This window comes from Canis lupus, chromosome 1 (genome assembly GCF_011100685.1).
Source record: "Canis lupus familiaris isolate Mischka breed German Shepherd chromosome 1, alternate assembly UU_Cfam_GSD_1.0, whole genome shotgun sequence".
Classification (NCBI taxonomy): domain Eukaryota; kingdom Metazoa; phylum Chordata; class Mammalia; order Carnivora; family Canidae; genus Canis; species Canis lupus.
Genome location: NC_049222.1, coordinates 32,758,297 through 32,776,020, shown reverse-complemented (window position 1 = coordinate 32,776,020; position 17,724 = coordinate 32,758,297). Strand labels below are relative to the sequence as shown.

The window sequence follows — 17,724 nt, the reverse complement described above, 5'->3', positions numbered from 1 at the left end:
TCAGACTCTTATTCTTCTTGAGGACGACTACAACTCCCATCTTACAGATCTGGTCTCTAATTTCCCACACAGCAAAATCACTTCGAATCTTTGGTAGAACATGGCTATTTTTTTTCAAAGTGGATTATATTCTACGACTCTTCATTTTAATGAGTTACTTTTTCAAGTGAATTAATATTCAAATCAGTTAGCATTTACAAAGTTGTTGGAAGCATGCCTGTTAAAATATATCATCTTTATAATTATTTTGCATTTCTCCTTCTAGTCCAAAACAAATTATTTTCTTATTTATTTTTAGTTTCCATATGAGGTCATTTTAAACTCTACTTGATGTTATTGTGTCTTGTAAAAGTTCTGTTTGATTTTTGGCAAGTCACTTCTGTTGGGAGTTCAAGCCTTATCATGAACATAAAAATTGCTCTCTTTCAAATTGCTGCTGAGCATCACTTGCAAGCTTTATATTTAAGGGTATACTGTAGCCATCCCAAAGTGATTTGTAGGATTTCTTCTCAAATCTGTGTTCAGTGACCTTGTTCTGGTAACTTAAAATCAGCTCAGATTTTATACAGGAGGAGTATTTACACCATGGAAACTGGCAGCTTCTATAATTTTGGACTTCTTAACTGCTCTCATACTCACTGTCTTGCTCTCCTTCTCATTTTTTGTTTGTTTGTTTTGTTTTTTGTTTTTGTTTTTGTTTTTGGCTGGGTACAGTATACTTTATTGATGGTACATGACAAAGTAGGGCTCCTCGAGCCCCTCCCCTTCCTCTGGTCTAGGATGTAAATTGGAGGTCAGGAGATTTTCAGTGTGTTGGGGGATTAAGTTGGGGCAGGGACTCCCCAGCGGCTGAGGACCTTTCTCTTCCTCTTGTTCTTGTTGGGGCTGGTGGTCCAGGAGGCTCTTACTCCTTGGAGGCCATGTGGACCATCAGGTCCACCACCCGGTTGCTGTAGCCGAATTCATTGTCATACCAGGAAATGAGCTTGATGAAGTGGTCATTGAGGGCAATGCCAGCCCCAGCGTCAAAGGTGGAAGAGTTGGTGTCACTGTTGAAGTCACAGGAGACAACCTGGTCCTCAGGTCAGATCCACAACTGACAGGTTGGGGGTGGGGACACGGAAGGCCGTGCCAGTGAGCTTCCCGTTCAGCTCAGGGATGACCTTGCCTACAGCCTTGGCAGTGCCAGTAGAAACAGGGATGATGTTCTGGGCAGCCCCTCGGCCATCACACCACAGCTTCCCAGAGGGGCCATCCACTGTCTTCTGGGTGGCAGTGAGGGCAAGGACGGTGGTCATGAGGCCCTCCATGATGCCGAAGTGGTCATGGATGACTTTGGCTAGAGGAGCCAAGCAGTTGGTGGTGCAGGAGGCATTGCTGACAATCTTGAGGGAGTTGTCATACTTCTCATGGTTCACGCCCATCATAAACATGGGGGCATCAGCAGAAAGAGCAAAGATGATGACCCTCTTGGGGTCATCAAGTGAGCCCCAGCCTTCTCCATGGTGGTGAAGACCCCAGTGGACTCCACAACATACACAGCACCAGCATCACCCCATTTGACGTTGGCGGGATCTCGCTCCTGGAAGATGGAGATGGACTTTCTGTTGATGACAAGTTTCCCGTTCTCAGCCTTGACTGTGCCGTGGAATTTGCCATGGGTAGAATCATACTGGAACATGTACATCATGTAGCTGAGATCAATGAAGGGGTCATTGATGGCGACAATATCCACTTTGCCAGAGTTAAAAGCAGCCCTGGTGACCAGGCGCTCAATACGGCCTAATTTATTCACTCCGACCCTCACCATAGTGTCTGGGGGATGCGGCTGGCACTGCACCAGAAGATGTGGCTGTCTGTCCAATGGGGAGGAGCAGAGAGCCTCTCCTTCTCATTTTGGACAGCCAGTTGTTAAACATTTACCAGCGCATCTCTGTGAAACTTCAGTTTGCAGATCCTAAATGAGGTTACTCTATAAGAAAGTTAAGACAAACACAAATCGGGGTCCCAATTGATATGCAGCAACTCAATATCCTTTCTTTCAATAAAGAAAAGAAGCTGGTTCCACAGTTTCTTCTGTTCATCTGGAAATTTTCATAACACCTGAAAAGTAATAGACAGAAAGTACTTCTTGAATAAATTATACATTTTGAACATAATAATACTTTAGTTAGGATAATAATTGCTAACTTTAATGAACACTTACTAGATGCCAAAAACAATTTTTAACTGATTTATATTCACGAAAATGCCATGGGTTAAACATTAATGCCTTCATTCTGCATACGTAAAATTTAAGGAAGGAAAACCTCAGAGCTAAGAGCTAAATGTGTAATTATATTGTTGAATAAATGCTTAATTTCTGATTCTACATATTTCAGATACAACCAACTTATCTGACTTTTCCCGAAAAAAAAATTTTGAATATCAGACTGTACCCCATCAACTGAATGGCAAATCAAATGAAGCATTGATGATTTACAGGAAGCAACCCTATTTTGATGAAGTGTTATTTAGTTCACCACTTTCCTCTACCCCTGAATGTAATTTTACACTTGGTTAGTTTGCCTCAGGTTTGTGAGCTTTCTGGTCTCTAGAATCAGCCTCAACTGATGGATTCCTTTCTGAAGTAATGCTTGAACCCAATTCCAAAGCCTGTGCTCTTCACCAACATGATATAATGATGAAAGATGAATATATAACTTTAGAGATAGCTCAATTCATCTTTGTTGCTATTACTGTTTTAAAAATCAAACTACTATTATATATGGTTCTGTGAAATATGATGATGTATACACATTGTACATATATGTCCATCCATATTAGTAGACAAACATAAAACCCATAACTTTATAACTATCAAAAGAACTAACCAGTAATGTTTTCAAAAACGATTCCAAAGGCATTGATCTAGTTGAATGTATTTCCATCTCAGCACCTGTCTCCTAATTGGGCAACCAGTTCCTATTAAAATTCAGATTCCCAATCTATTCACCCAGTCCAGGCTTCTTATATATGATGTTGCTATTATATTTCCTGATTGAACTTAATGGCCCTGGCATAAATCAAATCCAATCCATACATCTATTATACACATGCATATCAGATAGCAAATACTATTATAATGATATTGATTGTTACTTTAGATGAAGTTTTCCAACTATTTGATCATTATGATGCAAATAATATGGAGCCAGCTGGCTCCTTCCTCTTTTCCAGTGAACACAGGAGGGAAGATAGAATGACATAATCAAGTAGGAAATCCTCAGCAATTATTTCCTGTGGGTGGAGGTGATGTCCGAGGAACAAAAAAGAACTTTTATACAACAGAGCCTTCTTCTCTGTGATGAAATACCTTTCAGTAGCTTCTAACCATTAGATAATTTTGTTTACCTGTCATCCACAAAAATGACTAGCGGGCCAGGTATTTTGGAGAAAAACATACAAAAAAAAAAAAAGTTCTACCCAAGATGATTTTCCAAGCACACTTAAAAGCTTAATTTGGTTATGGGTAGAAAGGAGGATCAGAAAATGAGTGAAACAGAGGATTTACTATGTACTTTAATTTCACATAGAAAGACTGATCTATAGCCAGGCCTGGAGAAATTTTCTATATATTTAAGTCTAAGTCTAAAATAACTACAGGGGAAAAAAATAAAAATAAAAAAATAAAATAACTACAGGGGGAAGGAACTAAGAGGCTTTAAAAAAAATTCTAAGGTGGGGATCCCTGGGTGGTGCAGCGGTTTAGCGCCTGCCTTTGGCCCAGGGCGCGATCCTGGAGACCCGGGATCGAATCCCACGTCGGGCTCCCGGTGCATGGAGTCTGCTTCTCCCTCTGCCTATGTCTCTGCCTCTCTCTCTCTCTCTCTGACTATCATAAATAAATAAAATTTAAAAAAAAATTAAAAAAAATTCTAAGGCTGTTATATCATTTTAGAATATAGCACACAGACTTCATTGATGCCAAGTATCTCTAAACTATGTCACCACCCATGGCAGTCAATTCCGTGTCCAGGAAGCTAGACATGGACTCCATCAGCACTGGCCAGAAAGGTCCCAGAGGTAAATGTCTACATTTGTGTTTTCTTTTTTTTTTTTTAATATTTTATTTATTTATTCATGAGAGTACATTTGTGTTTTCAAGCACACTTTGCTCAAGTTTGCTGTGGCTTGAAAGACAATGAACTCATCCTCAGAGACCCTGTGGCTGGCTCATGGATCTTAAAGGGAAGTCCTGAAGCTAGGTTGAGAGAGTTTTTTAAACGGAAACATTCCGAAATATGTAAATCGCAGCACCTTTTCTTTTTCCTTCCTTAGTGTTCTCTATATGTTTGGAAGTTTGACTAGGATGCAGTGGTGAGTGTTATTTATAGACATGACTCATCAGCGCCCTGAAATGGTTAACGGGCAAGCAGCTAACTTACCCAAAGAGAGGAAGTCTCTGGGGAGAATCTGGTTTCCAGAGAATAATGACTCATTCTAATACTCTTTTATAAATATATTAGCAAATAACACATTATAACAAATGATGTACTCTCCCTTCACACACACACACACACACACACACACACACACACACACACATACACCAGCAGCTAGTGATAAAATAATATGTATACCATTTCTTTATCTGCTTATTGGGTTAATATTTACCAGAACCTCCAGATGTTATAAAGGCTGGAGTATATGACTATCTATTTGCTTATGTGGCTGCATTAAAGTTGATAGTTAGAAATACAAGGGAGGTCAAAAAATTGAGCAATATTAGCTTCTAGCAGAAGAGAAACAGTGACTGAAGGGCATGTTCTGTTTTGCTTACAAAGTAACATGATACACTTTACTCCCACCTGCTTCTCTACACTCTGAATTATATGCTCCTTTCACGCCACCCACATGGATTCTGCTTAGTAACTACCGTGACTGTCTTGATGGTCCTTTATTCTATGAAATGTCATTTATATTAATTAATGTTCTTAAATTGATCCTTATACGATATGCTGATTAGTTGTTTGAAGCCCCCACTGATAAGTAAAAGAATAAATATTGAACTTATAGTAACTATTGCTAAAATTCAGTTTTAAAGAATTTTAAGCTTCAATCAGATTCTTATTGGAGAATAAGGTTACAAATGGAACATTGACAATTTTTTAAAAAACAAGAATTTGCATGTTATTGAGGGATTGTTTACTATTAGGCCTTTCACTTTTGAAGTGCTGATGTGACAGTGTTTCTGCTCATAACATTTCATGGTTATTAACGATGGGATCCTGTGGCATAGACAGCTTACTTCTCATTTCTAACATTAACAAGATACGATATAGAATGACAAATAAAACTAAGATCCTAGGTAAATGTTTCTGAGAGGGTCAAGAATAAAATAAAATTGAAAAATTACTCAGCATCATTTTGTCAAAACCACAGGAGAGAAAAGCCTGAATTGAATTGTAGAAAGGAAGAAAACAATACAGTGCATTAAGTTTCACTTTTGCATTTTCTCTCCAGAAGCATAACTAAAAAGGGGTTTTGAATTACAATCAGCTCACTGGGGATGCACTAATTTACCCTCTTAACTTCATTCAGAGAACCCTATGCCCTTTTTTATATTTCTCTGTAACTTCTCTTACATGGCATTTTCATCTCCATGTTGACTCAAATTTTTTAAAGTGGTCACTATGCAAATAAAGCCCATGAATTTATGTATGTTTTATGTTAAGTGTTATCAATGCCTTCAAAAACAGCAGATATTAATTGAGCATATATTATATAACCAGGCAGGGTTCTATAAGACTAACATACATTAATTCAATCCTTACAAAAATTCTGTGTAATAGATACCTATGCTGCCCTTGTTTTACAGATGAGGTTAGAGAAAGATCTACCATGTTCATAGGTATTGAGACAGGGTAACCTAATCTTCTCTATGAGGCAAGAGACTTTGTAACTCTATCTACAACAAATTTAGAACATGTTTTTAATCTATCCATATAGCTATATCAAAAAATCCAAACAATAAATCAACTAACTAAACTTAATGATAAATTTATTTTCCTTGATTTGGATAGTTTTTAACTTGGTAAATGTTTTTCATAGTCTTAGATCAAGTTCTATGTTGTTTTGAAATAAATGAAGATGAAAAGAAATAACCTAAAAATGAAGAATTGTGACATGGACGGAAATTGGTACACATACTTCATTTTTAAAAATTTCTTGAGCACTAGTATGATTTTTCACCATATTGAGTATTTAATATCATTCTAATTAGGAAATAAACAAAAGAATGCTAAATTACTAGCCAGAACCTGACAAGATCACAAGTGCCACCCTTAAATATTTGGGTTAGCCACAAAACATGTGGACTTATCTATTTCTATGATCAGAATATGGTATGCCCCCTCACACTTTCCCAGAATTCTTTAGAATGTTTTAAACTAGAGTCAGAAAGCCCTTAATTGTATTCTCAGTAAGGCAAATCACAACCACTAAGATGAGTGAAATTAATTAGAATGATGAGATTAAAGAGGATAAATAAAAACACACAAAGTCAATACTGCTTGTACAGTATTATATGGGAAAGTTCATATTAAAACTTCAACTATGAAGTTGGAATAGGACTTTGAAAAATAGGAGATAGAGCAGGGAATCAACAGAAGAAAAAAGAGCCTAGAAAAAGTGGAGAATGGGGAAAAATTGTAAACAGCACATTTCTGATTATAAAAAAATCTTTTAGAGAGCAATGCTAATTTTACTGCTTAATCTCATTGGTACTCTCAGTCATTAACTATGAGGTCATAGATTTTTAAGTTTTGGTTTTCATCTTGATTTTACAGCTTTTATTTGGACATTAGGATGAGTTAGTCATGCATAATATGTCAAACAAACTTACATGCATTTTTTTTCTCTACTTTGAAGGTAACTCTGTTAGAATGTAAAGAGACATGTAGAACAATGTGACAATTGAAAAGTTCTTGTTACAATTTATTAATAATTCCCTTTTTAGCTCTAGCTAAAGGCATAAACACAATATTAGTGACAAGAAAACTATAATGTGATATGATGTATCACTAATATGATGGAAAATTATACTGTAAGATTTTTATATATCATTAATAGGATTTCATATAATGGGATTTTCATGCAAGATCAAGCATTGTCCATAATGCCTCTGGATAAAAAGCAGTACTGTGTTTCATGCTTATAAATAGCATCATAGACAGATCACACAAGATCCTTGAATATGAAGGTTTATAGCCTAAATAGAAAATGTTGCAGCTTCATGATATTTAGAGTTTAAAGATTTTGATTAGGAGCTTTATTAATTAAGTTGTGCTTCAGATTAAAAATCCCCTGTAAATTTGGAGTAGAACCATAGGTCTATTGTTAGTCCACATTTATCTATATTTATTTTATGAATAATATTTACATATATTTTATAAATGACACTTTTTGAAGCTTTAATATTTAATATTCAATTGATGAATTCTTTTTAAACATTAACAGTATTCACTTTAAAAGTAAAATTAAAGTGTTCGATTAACTTAATAGCTTTAAGAAACAATAGGCATTTTATATGAAGAAAAATTAAACACATTAATTTATTACTGGGATGAATTGAAATATTCTTTTTCAATGCAGGTTGATAATGTTGTTTCTTTCAAAAATCACCTTATTCCTCAACTTTATTTCTTTAAGGTCATTGAGTTCTCTTTTTATTCTTCCTCTGTAAAGCCACATAATTTTCCAAGTTACACCTTTGTGTTACGAGTAATCTTTCAGTGTAACCTTCTTCAAAAAGAGCAATATACATAATCAGAGAAAAATCCATTAATTCCTACTGCAAGTGAAACCCCATGTAGCTGGAGCTCGGTATACTGCAAAAGTTCACAGGGAGCCACTCTCACCCTTTAATTTGCAAAGGAGTGATCTATGCAAATCTGAGTTTTATGGATCCTGAGAGATCTCTGACAACTTTTGCAAATATCCCAGATAAACTATCAGACTTACTGGACATCCATAGGAACACCAATAAATTCTTTGTGGGCCTCTTGGGGTTCCTTCTCAATTCTGAATCCTATAAGGATTGCTTGGTTTAGTCATTTAAGAGCTGATGAAGTTTTTGTATGGAAAAATAGCATAGGTTTTATGGCTCCTAGGAGGCTTCACACTAGTTTCTGCAATTAGCACAAATGTTGAATTAACAGAAGAATCAATGGAAAAACTCATCTGGGCTGCTCTAAGTTTATAGTTTATCTCTTCCAGGCTTATTCTGTACCAGTGGTACCTACCCAATTATATAGTGTTGAAGAACTTGCTCTATTTTTCACTAATCTTTATATCCTTAAGGAGAAATGTAACTGTGGAATGGAGGGGATGGGAATAAAAGTTAAAAAAAAAAAAAAAAAAAAAGACTAGCATGGGATTCTATTTGGTAAGGGCATGCAGAGGCCTCTAGTATTTTAAAAACAGAAGTTTCTTTCCTCAGCTTTGCTCTGGTCTTTCCCTGGCCATCCACAGTAGGATGTCTGTGGACCCCTGGGATTTGTGATCCTTTCAGAGGCATAGTCAGAGATTGTGACCATACATACCTGTTTTTCATCCATCATTGAGCTTTAGGGACCCCTAATCCAGATTCACTCCTGCATTTTTCCAATTACACCTTGGAAATATGGTAAGCCTATAAAACTGTTTTTATGTACCTTACTTTTAAGGCTGAACAGTGAGTTCTTGATCTCACAAGAAGTGACATGCTACATGGCGATGGCTGTACAATGAAAGATTATTGGAGATATGTCAAAGATCATTTTTAAAAGTTTTTAAAGATTTATCTATTTAGAGAGAGTGAGAGCATGTGCCACATGCATGCACACGCACACACATGAATAGGGGGAAGGAGATAGAAAATCTCAAGCAGACTCCCTGCTGAGTATGGAGCCCCACTCAGGGCTGATCTCAGAACCCTGAGATCAAAATCAGGATCCAGATGCTTAATCGACTGAGCCACCCAGGTGCCCCTCTCAGAGATCTTTTTGATAACCATTTCACCTAATATTCAAATTTTGTGAATCCTGCTAAAATCCAAAAGGTATTCCAAGTTGGTATAATAATTTATAGTCACATATTTTATGTATTTTATCATTCCATTAGCGTCAGCTAATAATGAAATATGAATAATAGATAATGATGATAAATCATAACATTTATTAAACAATGTATGGCAGGCAACATCCTAGGCACATTATATATTATCACATCTAGACCTCATTACAACTCGTGTCAACTCCATTTCAGGAAAGAAAAGGTCAAGTCTTAGAGACATGTGTGGATAATAACTAAGGTAGAATTTGAACCAGGTAATCTTATTATAAATCGTGGATATTTTAGCCATTCGTTATATCCCACTGATTCTCAGCTCTTTTCTCACACCTGTAATATAATTTATCCAGTTATATTTATTAAGCTTTTAATATTTCTTTTTCTTTCCTTCACTTTTTTCTTTAATAAGACAGAGTGAAAAGTCTTTAGTGGTTTATAACGGCATATTAGCACTTCTATACAAAAGTCACAAGATGTGTGGCCTTTCCAGAATTTCTTTCAAGACAAGGGAGTGATTGACAAAGTTCTTGTAACTCTTTTATACACTGTAACTTAGGACCATTCCTTTTCTTTGATGTCTATAGCTCCCTTATATAAAGAATATCAAGTCTCAGGACCCTTTTGATTCCATCTCTATTAACACAAACATTAATTTGAATATTCCTTTTAAGATTTATTTTTTTTAAAGATTTTATTTATTTATTCATGAGACAGAGAGAGAGAGAGAGAGAGAGAGAGAGAGAAAGAGAGGCAGAAACACAGGCAGAGGGAGAAGCAGTCTCCATAGAGAGAGCCCGACTTGGGACTTGATCCAGGGTCTCCAGGATCACACCCTGGGCTGAAGGCGGCGCTAAACCACTGAGCCACCTGGGCTGCCCAGTATCTACTATTTTAAAAATGTTTTTGAATTTATATTCTTTGTCAGGGCAAAAGGAAACTTGTTGTTTTATTTTTATTTTTGAAGATCTTTTTATTATTATTTAAAGAGAGGTACATTTTGTTTCCCCAAAGCCATTAGCCTTACAAATTAATTCTTAGTGAGTTTAGTGTACAACAAAACTCATTTAATTTCTCTGGTTTGAAAGATCAACCATTTTTATGAGAAAATAGGTAAGATTTCAGAAAAAAGGCGGGGGGGTTTACAGAATTCTCTGTAGGAATTCTCTGGATGGCAAGATATCACACATAAATTCCTCTTTAATATGTTTTTCTTCATGCTGGTTCCTAAGAAAACAAAGTAATGCTTCTGATAACCTAAACAAAAAAAAAAAATAGTTTTACCCTTTATACCTGTGTGCTTTTGACTACTCTGAGTAGTGTGGCAGAAGCCAGGAAGCTAAGGTCCTTGACTAATTTGACCATTTCACACTGGTCTAAGTCATGGCTATGAATCTGAACCTGACCCCTGATGCCCTCCATCCCTCACAAACTTCACTTATTCTGAACTATTTTCTGTGATTCTTACATTTATTATTCTCAAATCCCTAGCAACTAATATTTTCTCACCTCTTTCCTGCCCTCCACATTACTCTTTCACATGATTTAAAATCAACTTATTTTACTTTTTTCCTTTTTTTTTTAAATTTTGAAACCCTTCTTATGAAAGCATCACTTAATTGTATCAAAAGAATATTCAGCTATCAGCAGGCAAGGGGATGTTATTAACTCCATATAAACTGTTTGCATTCTGACATGAACACAATCACAAGCACTTATTGAAAATGCTGTTGCTTTGGAGTGAAATGGAAAAATAAAAGTAGGAGGCTGGTAATATAGTTCAAGACTTGCTGGTCCATTTAGAAATCCTGAAGAAATAGAATTTGAAACCAGACTTTACTATTGGAAAAAAGGATTAACTTATCTTTTGCTTCTTTTGAAAAATATCACTATGACAATACCACCTAATTCCTTGTCTGAAGATGAGCAGTCTTCAGCAAGTCTGAAGATGAGCAGCCAAGCTGATATGGGCATCAGTTGTCTTCAGAGAGTTTACCTCCATCTCTGTTCTTTGCCATTCTAACTTGTGGTTGTACCTTCTGGTCACCATAATGGCCAGTCATTACATAAGATACCCAAGCCTAAGAGAGAAAGAAAAGGAAATGATTAAGAAGAGGGACTTTACACCTGAATTATCAATTCTTAGAAAACTGCTTTCCCCAAACACTTGCATTTTCACATATACATCATTGTCCAGAACTTAATCACCTGGTTACATCTAGATAACCATCCATAAAATATGGAGAAAAATCATCCAGGACTTTTTATTAGTACTATTACACAGAACAAACTTATTTTTGAAGATAAATGTTTATAACTAAATCAAATGACTCCAGATGCTGTTTACAATCTAGGAATCAAGACTACATTTAAGATTCTTCTATGAACAACTGGGTGAATTTGACCACGTCAATTCTTTCTTCCAATGATACCTGGAATATCTATTCTTTCCTCAACTCCTATTTGTATTAGCTTGAACACATTTTGTTCACCAGTTTTACAATTTCTCTCTTTGTCCTCTCCCCACTCCTACCTCTTCTCTCTCTCTGTCTCTTGGTCTCTCCATCTTTCTGTTGTCTCTGCTCCCTTTCTCTCAATCTTTTTCAATCTCTCTTAGCAAATTTGAAAATTAATTTTTTTCTTGCCCAGGATCTGAGTCCACCCACTTCATGGGAAGGATTCAGCAAATCTTGCTTGGTTAGTGAATTAATCATTTTAAAGGAAATCTAAATATGCCCATATTCAAACAAGATTATATAGTATGTATTTTCACATACAGAAATTTTGATATTATAAACACAATGACTCTTTCTAATGGCATACTTAATCGATATACTTAGTATCAAATTCCCTAAAATGAAGCTTTCTTTGCTCATTTGACTATAAAACAAAAATAGACTTAATTGCTCCACTCTCAAAGCAGAGCACCATAAATCTTAGTTAGGCAGTCCCTGAAGGATCACACTCAATCTCCTGAAAATGAAAATGGCTACAATTAAGTAGGTACTTCCTTCATCAAAGTTTAAGGTAATTACAAAAGTGAATGTAAAATTTAAAATAGAATAGTACTTTACAAAACACACACATTAAATAAAATTGGAAAAAGGGAAGTTCTCCCCACTTCCTTATGAATTCATCTCAAAGTCTTGTGCAAATGAATTCACAACTCAAAAAAAAATGTTATCAAGCTAGCATACTATCTTTTACACTGATGCAGAAAGTGCAGATAGTTCTAATTATAGTCAGTTTCCCAAACAGAAAATACTTACTCTAGAAATATCAGCTAACATTAGAGCAGAAACAGGTTTTATTGGTAAAACATTCCATTAACTAACATATTGAATAACAGAAATAGAGTCTCCTGGTGAAATTAAAGATACTTGAGGTATGGGGATTGAATAATGTATTTTCAAGGCTCTATTAAAATTTATATAAATAGGGTGTAAATTAAGAATCTATGCAGGCCTAGAATCTTCACTCTTAGGGGTGGTAGCTAATATTTTATTAGTAACAGTCTTCTGTCCAAACATAAGGTTGGAAGATTTCTGGTTGCCTTGTGCTGACTAGAAAGATAATCTAAGCCTGCTTCCAGGATCTTGCCATAGCTGACTCAACTGAATCTTTTATGCAAGGTGTTGTCAGAGCACATGCAATTGTAAAGAATTGGATTGTATCAAGATTAAAGAACAGGCTGTGTGGTAGCAGTTTTTTGTTATTATGTGATTAGTAAATGACTGTATGTGTGAATAGAAATAAATCTGAGATCTCCTTTCACTAGTAGTGAGATGAGTCTTAGGGAGTGTAGAAAACACACATCCACCTTTGTGAATATCATAACTTACTAAAAAACAAACATGTGTTGTGCATAATGAAATTTTCTTGAGTCACTTTGTAGTATCAGTGCCTTTTTCTCTAAATTATATAATCTTAAAATATAGCTTTTATGTGTTTTTGATATGCAGCTCTAAGAAACTTGGATCATATTTAAACATGTCAAAAATCTATAAATACCTTAGGAACATAATTTTTCAATTGTTTATGGTTAATCTTGAGACCAATTATTTTCCTCTAATGCATAAACATGATTTTCACTGAAATCTGATCTTATTTTAAAAAATGAATAGGCCAATACTTCATTTCAACATGATGAGCAGAACCACAAATTAGACTTCTTTTCAACAGGTATACTCCATGGTTGAAGAACAAATTTGGATAGAATTACTCAACCTCATTGGAAGTTGCTGTGGGTTAAGCACATGTACACATACACCCTGCAAATGTGAAATGATGAGTAAGCCTTTTGAAACAAAGCCATCCCTTTGTTCAAATGTGTTCAAATATGAAGTCAACTTGTTCATTTTTATTTCTATAGCACAATTTGATGGAAATGAGTCACTCCATTCACTGAGATATGAGAATAGTTTTAAAGAGATTCAATTCTGATGTCACCCTTTTTTTAAGTCCTAGTTTTTCTTTAAACACATTTGCCCACTAACATTACTCACCAAGCCCTAGAGTAAGGGAAAAATGAGTAAATTTTGAGGGAAAAAAAAAGCTAACAATGGATTTTGAAGAAAAGGATTTCATCTGGAATATCAGAGCAAAGGTAAAATTGTTCAATATTTTATGGCTTAAAAAAAGGCAGCATATGAGCAAATAGGAAGAACATTCACTCATTCACTTTCAGCAAATGCATAGTATATTTCTAGGACTTGTCTACTGTCTGGAAAATTCTAGAATACACTGGAGAGACTTTCCATTGCTTATGATAGTGTAACACAGATAAACAAACAAGCAATAACAACAATAATAACATAAACGGTCATAATAGATGAATTGAAGAATGTTATGGAACCCTATGGTAGAAGATCTCATCCAACTTTTAGATCTTTTAGGGGTTGAGGAAACCTACTTAGAAAAAGTCACTTCTACACTAACTTATAATGGTATAAAAAGAGTTAGTGAGGATTATATGAGGGCTGGAAGAGGATGGATTAATTTAGAGAAAAATGCATCTGTGAAAGTCCAAAGGAAAAAAGGAACAGGTGCATTCTAAAAACTAAAATAAAGTCAATATGACCAGAGTGTGAAATGTGATGAGAAGAATGGAAACAGATTACATCAGAAATATATACAGCCCCTAGGCCTGATAGGGTCTTAAGAGACATGATATAGAGATATGTCTTTGTTCTACGAGCAATGAGGAGCTACTGAAAATTGGAAGCAAGGAGATGACATAATCATATTTTTAATTTGGAAACATCACTCTGGCAGCACATAAGAAAATGGAATAGAATGTGATTAACAGCAATTGTAAGAGTATAGACACAAATCATAATATTGCTGAATTTTTAATTTTTTACGACATAAGCTAAGACAATTTTCTGAAGGTTGTAACTTATTTCTATAGTTTTTTATTTCTTGTCAGTTTTGATGATTGAAGATTTTTCCTTGTTTGAATGTCCTTATCTTATAAATAAAACACTCTTCCAAGTTCAAGTAAGTGGCTTTTTAACTGGCTGGTTAATATTTGATGTGATTTTTTATTGTTTGTACTTCAGGTTATAGTAAATATAAAATAATTAAAAAGTCATTGGACTTCTCCTCTCACTTAGGTTGTAGAAAGACACAAGAGAAAATCTTTACAATGAAATAAATAATTTACAAAAGTGTACTTTCTATTAAAACTTTCAGTAGGTCGAGGTTACAAGACCACCACAATAGCTGAATTCCAAAGACTGACAAGTCTCTCCAAAGATGAATGAGATATATTAATTTTAAAAGTTTTGACAGCTGGGGTGGGGAGTGGGGGGAGAGGCCTTCATAATAATAATTAAATCAGCTAAAATTATAACGAAATCTTAAATACTAAGTAAGAGCTAATATACTAGTTTAAAATAATTAGAAGTCCTGAAGATATTTTGCATGGACATTCAATCTCCCTTCAATGGGCTTCTGTGTTGATAAGAAAGATCTATGGCAGGGCTAGAGACTACAGGGAGTCTTCATTACAGGCACAGGTATGAAGAAAGTGACTGGCTATCACTGGGGTCTAGGTACCACACATTCCCTGCCTTGGGGATCTTTTGAAATATAAAGCAAGGTCTTCAGACCAGTAGAGGAAGGGTAACAAAACTTCCTTGTACTAGGGCCCAAAGATATGCTACTCCTGAGGAGAGGAAGTAAATCCAATTATAATTGGAGGTGGCTAAGAAGAACTCCTGTGTCAATTATTCTCCTTGAGTGTAAAACAAGGGTCTTTAATCATTGGGGAGGAGTCATAAAACAATCTCTTCTCAGAAACACACTAGAAATACAAAGTGGATTTTGGATGGATGCCATAGTAGGAAAGGACAGTAATGCTAAGAAGGTCCAGATTGAGGCTGGGACAAAATAACTTCCCCCATTGTGAACCTAGTATGTGTAACAAGCAACAGAAGGCTACTGATGAAGAGGGTAAGAGTATGGAGAAAGACTCTATCTGTGGCACAAAGGTACAGGAACTGCTGAATCCTGAGATTAGAATATAAACACAAAGAGAAACCCAACCACAGGAGGAATTTGAAGCCTGTAGTATATCAAAGATACGACTGCTACCACAAGGGGGACAGCTGGTTCCGTCAGTTAATCTGACTCTTGATTTCTGCTCAAGTCATGATCTCAGGGCCCTGGAATCAAGCTCCATGTTGGGCTCTGCATTCATTGGAGAGTGTGCTCGAGAATTCTCTCTCCCTCTGCCCCTCCCTCTGTTTACACTCTGTCACTCAAATAAATAAATAAATCTTAAAAGTAAATTGCAACCACAAATCCCAAACCTACCTCAAATTGCCAACTCTCCATATTGATGGCTTGACAGAGGACCTGGGATCCCTATTATTACACTTGACCTTAATTTCTACTATCTTTCTGCACTTGACATTTCTTAAACAATAAAGTTATGGGATACACACACACACAAAAAAAATAAATAAATAAAAAGCCTCATAAACTCTAACCATGAAATAAAGCAATTGAGAATTCCAGACTCATAGGATACTCAAATACAGTATCTATTAGACTGGATCCTTAAAATAACAATGATTAGCATGTTAAAGGATTTAATAAAAAAGAAATAAAATATGCATAAACAAATTTGCAATTATAAGAGAGTGATATAAATTATAGAAAAAGTCAAATGGAAATACTAGGTATAAAATATGTTATCAAGATTAAGAATTTAAAAAATTTAAGAAAAGAGTTTATAATATAATAATCCAAAAAGATTAAGAATTCATTTGATGAATCCTCAACAGACCATATATAGTTGAAAAAAAAATCAGTGAACAGACTTGAAGATAGGCTAATAAAAATTATACAATATGAAACACAGAGAAGAAAAATATCAGTAAAAATATAACAATATTCAAGAGCTGTGTTATGATATCAAACTGTTGACATAGGCATAAAGTCTCTAAGAGAAAAGAGAACAAAAACTAGAACAGAAGAAATGTTTGTAAAGACAGTGCTCAAACATTTTCCTGTATAATAAATGACTACAAACCACAGACCTAAGTAGCTCATAGAACTATGTGCAAAATAAATGCAGAAGAAAAAAGCAAGAAACAGAAAAAAAAGACAAAAGAAATTCCCTTAGACATAGCAACAAAGTGTTAACAAAATGTAAAGTTTTGAAGGCAACCAAAAACTATAAAAATACAGCATAATTTTCATCATAAATGAAGCCATCCAGAAGACAATGGAGCAATACCTCTTAAATACTCAAAGAAAAAAAAAAGAGTAAAAGGAAAATGTCAACTAAAAATTCTATCTCCATTATTCTATGCCCTGTAATAATATCTTCCAAAAAATAAATGTACAAATGTGAAACACTTTTTTTCAGATATTAAAAAAAGCATAGGGAATTCATTGCTAACAGACTTACAGTACAAGAAATATTTTAATTATTCAAGGATAAGAAATATAACATCAAATAGAAATGGATATTTATTTACAAGAATGAATAAAGAGTACTACAAATGACAAACATGAATTTTTCTCTCATTTTTAATAACTTTAAAATACAAGTAACTATCTGTATTGGTTTCCATGTTCTCCTGAAACAAACTACCATGAACTGAATGACTTGAAACAGAAATATATTCTCTCTCAATTCTGGAAGACAACAAAGTCTAAAATCCAAGTGTAAGCAGGACCATATTCCCTCTAAAAACTCTAGAGAAGGACCTTCCTTCCCTCTTCTAGATTCTCAAGGTTGCCAGGAATCATTGGTGTTCTTTGGCTTGTATATACATCACTCCAACATTTCTCTCCATATTCTTGTGAACTTCTCTACTGGTGTCTGTGTCCAAACTACCCTTGTCTTATAAGGACATTAGTCAGTGGATTAGAGCCTATCCTAATTCAGTATAACATCATCTTCACTTGACTACATCTGCAAAGACCCTGTTTCTAAATAAAGTTATATTCACAGGTATTGCATGTTAGAACTTCAGCATATCCTTTTGGGGGACACAAACTCATAATATCCCACCCACTTCCAAAATTCGTGTGCATCCCGTATGCAAAATACATTCACCCCATACCAATAACCCCAGAAGTGTTAACTCTATTCCAGTCAGTATCAATTTTAAGTCC

The 17,724-nt window shown here is 35.0% G+C and overlaps 1 pseudogene; it reads right to left on the bottom strand.

Moving 5' to 3' along the window:
* Positions 1-809: 809 nt before the first annotated feature.
* LOC106558957 lies at positions 810-1,810 on the bottom strand (annotated as a pseudogene).
* Positions 1,811-17,724: the final 15,914 nt, after the last annotated feature.